We start from the raw sequence: 4,891 nt of genomic DNA on the forward strand, positions 1-4,891 counted from the left end.
TCACTTGGAGTCTTACTCTAACCTCTGTTACTTACTAGATATTGCCTAGCCTTTGTATATGTCCCTTTCTTCACCCATAAACTGGGAATGAAGTGGTAGTTACCTAATAGGATAACACAGTGATGCTTAAGAGAGATTTATGAAGAGGATGTAGAAATTCCAGTAAAAATGACAGTTCAATACTTGCCCTGAACTTCAGCCATGACAATGTTTCACAATGATAACATTTGCATGAAGTAAAATAACACAAGTATACCTACTGGGCAGATGGGTTCGATTAAGGATCATAGACTGCAATCAGTAAAGAGGATCTTCTTACATTTATTCATTCTCAGTGTTGGAATGCAACTTAAAATTCATGATGTTCCACAGTGGTAATTGGCAGCATTGGTGAGATATTCTTTATATTCAGTATCATCTCACAATCTGTGGTGCCTTACATTAGGTCAAGTCAATACAAACAAAAGATCATTGAGAGTGCTTCTCATAGGCTTGGCATTTGATTAGATGTTACTAGTTAAAATTGCAGTGTACAGCCCGCACCTCCCTTCACAAGAGCAGTCTGGATGTCTTGGGCAGGATGAAATTGGGGATAGGGCCAGTACAGGCTCCAAAGTCAGACCAGGCTTGGCAATAATTGTTTTTGGAACTTATGGTTGAGCCCGGGCCTCCATAAGCATGGAGGAGATAAAGCCCAGTCCCAGGCCAGCAGGGGATGGGCCCATGGTTCACTGGCATTCCAACAACATAGGAGTCACCCACCCTGCCTGAAGACAGATCCACCACATCATGGGCAGCCTAGCTCTCTGCTTAGCTCTGCTCAGTGCACCCTGGACATCCAGGGGGCTTTGGCTCTGCTGGGAGCACTATCTCACCACCTGCTTTGATGCAGTTCAGATCCAAAATGATGCCAATGTTTCTAAGAGTGTACCTTAGTAACAATGACCAGCACTGCACAGAAGTTCCAGTTATTCCAGAGACAATATGCAGAGATGTGTTAAATCTGTGCACAGAGGCTGCCAAGAGTGACTGATATTTGGCTGAAGTGTGGTGTGCCTCTGAATGTCCAGTTGCACATAATGGGAGAATGTTTGACATTCTTTAATGATTTGGAAGTCAGAGAAGTGAAGTTTGTTTCTTCTTTTTTCATGAATGCCCTCTGGCAGGAACATTGTGAAAGGACTAAGGTTTCAGGATCAAAGTCCCAAGAGAATGATGTAAAAATGCCTGCTGAATGTGGAAGAAAGGAGGATGGCATTAATAGTCCTAAAATAAATCTGGGGCTTTCTGAAATTAAAAAAAACAGTATCTCACCAGCAGCAATGGATTGAAGCCCAGCATAAAATTCTGGCTACAAAGCAACAGCACTTGAAGTTTTTAAAAAAAACAAGATGGTGTCAACAAAAACAAGCTGTGGAGCAGGAGAAGCTTAATAGTCTAAAAGAAGTATCTGAGAATCAGGAAGCCAAGCTAAAAAAAATGTGAGTGTACTTAAAGGTCATGTGGAACAGAAGAGGCTAAGCAAAGGGGATACTTGTGGAGAAAACTGAACAGATTTATGGTGTGTTCCAGCAAAAACAAAGGGAGCTCATTCTAGCAGTGTCAAAGGTAGAAGAACTTACAAGGAAGCTAGAGATACTCAAGAATGGCAGGATTGATGGCCACGATGACAACCAGTCAGCTGTGGCTGAGCTGGATCACCTCTACAAGGAAGTGCAGTTAAGAATTTGAATCAAGAGCAGAATACCAAGCTGCAACAACAGAGGGAGTGTTTGAATCAATGCAATTCAAAAAGGGCAGTCATAGGAAAGCAAATTATGAGCTGAGGAACTCACTGTGGAGAAAGAAGGCAGCACTGCAGCAAAATGAAGATCTTCCAGTTTCGTCTAAGGGAAATCTTCCTCAGTAAGCGGTGTCAGCCCTAAGCCATGTGGCTGCAGTAGATTCATCTATTCAGTCCTCTACCATTCTAAGGATGCCATGGAGGCCTGAACTGCTAGTGAAGCCAGCTCTGCCTGATGGTTCCTTGGCCATGCAGACTTCAGAGCAGCCAATAAAGATATAAACATGGCCCAATATGACACCTAAGTGCATGGCACAAACTAAAGGCTCTAACATCCATTCAACTGCCCTGATTGGAGCCCTTCAAATGCAGATCTTTTCCCGAGTCCATGCTCTTCTGTACCCCAAATTACTGGGAATGCTCTGGACCAACCTGATGATGGGGTAGCTCCACTGAGGGAGAAAGAGAAGAACATGCCTCCATTCTTGATGTTCGACCCAGTGGACGAGTATGCTGCCCAGCCCTCCTTTGGTACACTCAGGAAAACCCAGAGCAGTAAAGATGTCTTGTGGGATGCTCAGGCTGCAAATACAAATTGGTTAAAGTACCACCTCCCATCCCCAGAAAACCAAAACAAGTAATTTGTCTTATTTTGGACAAGTCTATCAATCACCTTCTGACATTAAGCCCAAATGAAAATCCTCAGCTGTTGCTAACAGCTGTTACAACCATTGGAAATAATCCCAAACCAGCAGGGCAGCAGCCAAGGGTGCTGTTACCTCCCAGCATACCTTCAGTTGGCCAAGATGAAACCCTTTCTCCAGGGTCTAAGCAAGAAAGTTTACCTGCTGCTGTAGTCTGATCCTTTACCTCGCTGTCATTCAAAGATGCTTGCTGTTGGTCCAGGCTTCAGAAAAACTCAGACATGGCAACCAGCTCTATATATTCCATGTATACACAGCATCAGGTTTCAGAAAAAAAATTCCAGCATATTGTGCTGAGTGCACTAAGACACATACCAGACTCACATTTTGCAAGTGTATATGACAAGCCTGTGATTGCTACTTCCTAAATTCACAGCAGCACCAAGAGAACTCCAACAGCCAGGGCAAGCATGGCTGTTCAGAACCTGAAACAGAACCTGTTTCTTCAGTTCATGAGGACCATGAAAATAAAAGAATTCCTTGACCACTCAGCCTAATCAATTTATTGCTAACCATTACCAAAACCATAGTGATGCTGACTTAGAAACCTTATGAAAGAAAGTGTCTAATGCACCAGACCACTGAAGAAATCTATTACATATCCAGAGGGTCTTAATGGACCAAATATTTAGAAACTTTGTATCAGAGCCCACAATAGCTGCAATGGAGACCATCTCTGTCCAATCATACCCATCTAAGTCATCAAACTCTATGACTCAGGAGGCTCCACATGAATTCTGAATCCATATTTATATATGGAGCCAGAGAAGGAGGTGGTCTCTTTAGTTTCTGAGTCACTGTCCCCAGAGAATGTGGGGAGTACCAGTTCACAGAACACTGACATGCCAGCATCTTCTCCTAGCCTTGATTATGTGCCTAAAGGAGTCCCAGGCAACAGCCCAAATCTCCAGAACAATGCAGAGGAACCAATCCCAGCGACTCCCCATCTGCTTGCAGTGTATCTGGAGGAGAGCCCCCCATACCCACCTCTACACTACCCATGTGGGGAGTCTGAAGTGCTGGAGAAGACACTGGGAGCATGTGCCTACCTGAGACCACTGGCTCCTGGAAGAAGTACAAACTTGCTTAAAACTGGCTCAGAGGGTGAAAACTGGAATGAGGGTGAAATTCAGTGTTATTGCTTTACTCCTAGATTTATCTTTGGCAGGAGAGTTTGACCTCATGCAGAGAGTTATTTATAAGGTTGATGACCCAAGCCTGCCCAATGATGAAGGCATCACAACTCTCCACAATTCTGTGTGTGCAGGTCACACAGAAATCATTAAGTTCCTGGTGCAGTGTGGTGTGAATATAAATGCTGCTGACAGTGATGCATGAACCCCATTGCATGTTACTACCTCATGTAACAACATCCAGGTGTGTAAGTTTTTGGTATTCAGGAGCAATGGTGTTTACCATGACCTACAGTGGCATGCAGACTGATGCACATAAGCCTGAGGAGATAGAGGAAGACTACACATAGTGCTCTCAATTTCTGCATGGATTTCAGAAAAAATGGCATAATAATATAAGAGTCACTTATGTACTTTGGTATTATGAGCTTTAGAATGATAATTTACTTCCCATGAAAATAGGAGTCTGTGTGACAGTCATTCACAGGAAAAAACCAAGATAAAATTGAGTGGTGGAGAACCACAGATCCTCCTAATCACCATCAGAATGCTCTCAGCTTATGCAAGGAATTTCATATCACCTAAGAACAAGCTTGCAAAATTGTTTGTCAATGTTCTCATTGTGTAATACACACTCCAGTTTTACTTACTGGGGTTAATCCCTGCAGTTTGTGGCCAAATCAGTTGTGGTAGGTGGATATAACTCACATCCCTGAATTGGGCACAAAGTGCTATATTCATGTTTTTATTGATACTTGTTCTCATTTTATTTTTGCCACTGCTTGAACATGAAAAAATACTCATCTAGTCACTTCTCATTGCTTAGCTTCTCTTGCAGTGCTGGGCCACATTCTACAAATTAAAACTGATAATGTTCAGCTATGCTAGTTCTTTTTGACAGTTTTGTGATCAATATCATATTGATCACCAGATATTCCTTATAATCCTCCTAATCGGAAGAATTACAAACAGGACAATGTAATGGATCATATCAGCAATGACATGGGGTAAAAGCTATGCTTGTGTCTTTCCAGAAGGCGCACTTCATCCTATCTGGGTTCCTGAGCATGCTGTTCATCATCACTATGGAGGATCTGGAACCACAGTTTAAATGACTAAAGCTCAAACCAGAGATGTTTATCCCAATCTCTACTGTGAACAAGAAGCTGAGAAAGAAGAGAAGGAATGTAGAGAAAATTCTCCAAAATATTTAACCCATTTCATGATTTTTGTCACTCAGCTTATTACTAAAGGCAGAATTTGAGTCTTAC

General features: G+C 42.5%; 1 pseudogene; it reads left to right on the forward strand.

Moving 5' to 3' along the window:
• The first annotated feature begins 886 nt into the window (after positions 1-886).
• LOC143379545 (apoptosis-stimulating of p53 protein 2 pseudogene) lies at positions 887-4,205 on the forward strand (annotated as a pseudogene).
• The last annotated feature ends 686 nt before the right edge of the window (positions 4,206-4,891 follow it).

This window comes from Callospermophilus lateralis, chromosome 13 (genome assembly GCF_048772815.1).
Source record: "Callospermophilus lateralis isolate mCalLat2 chromosome 13, mCalLat2.hap1, whole genome shotgun sequence".
Classification (NCBI taxonomy): Eukaryota; Metazoa; Chordata; class Mammalia; order Rodentia; family Sciuridae; genus Callospermophilus; species Callospermophilus lateralis.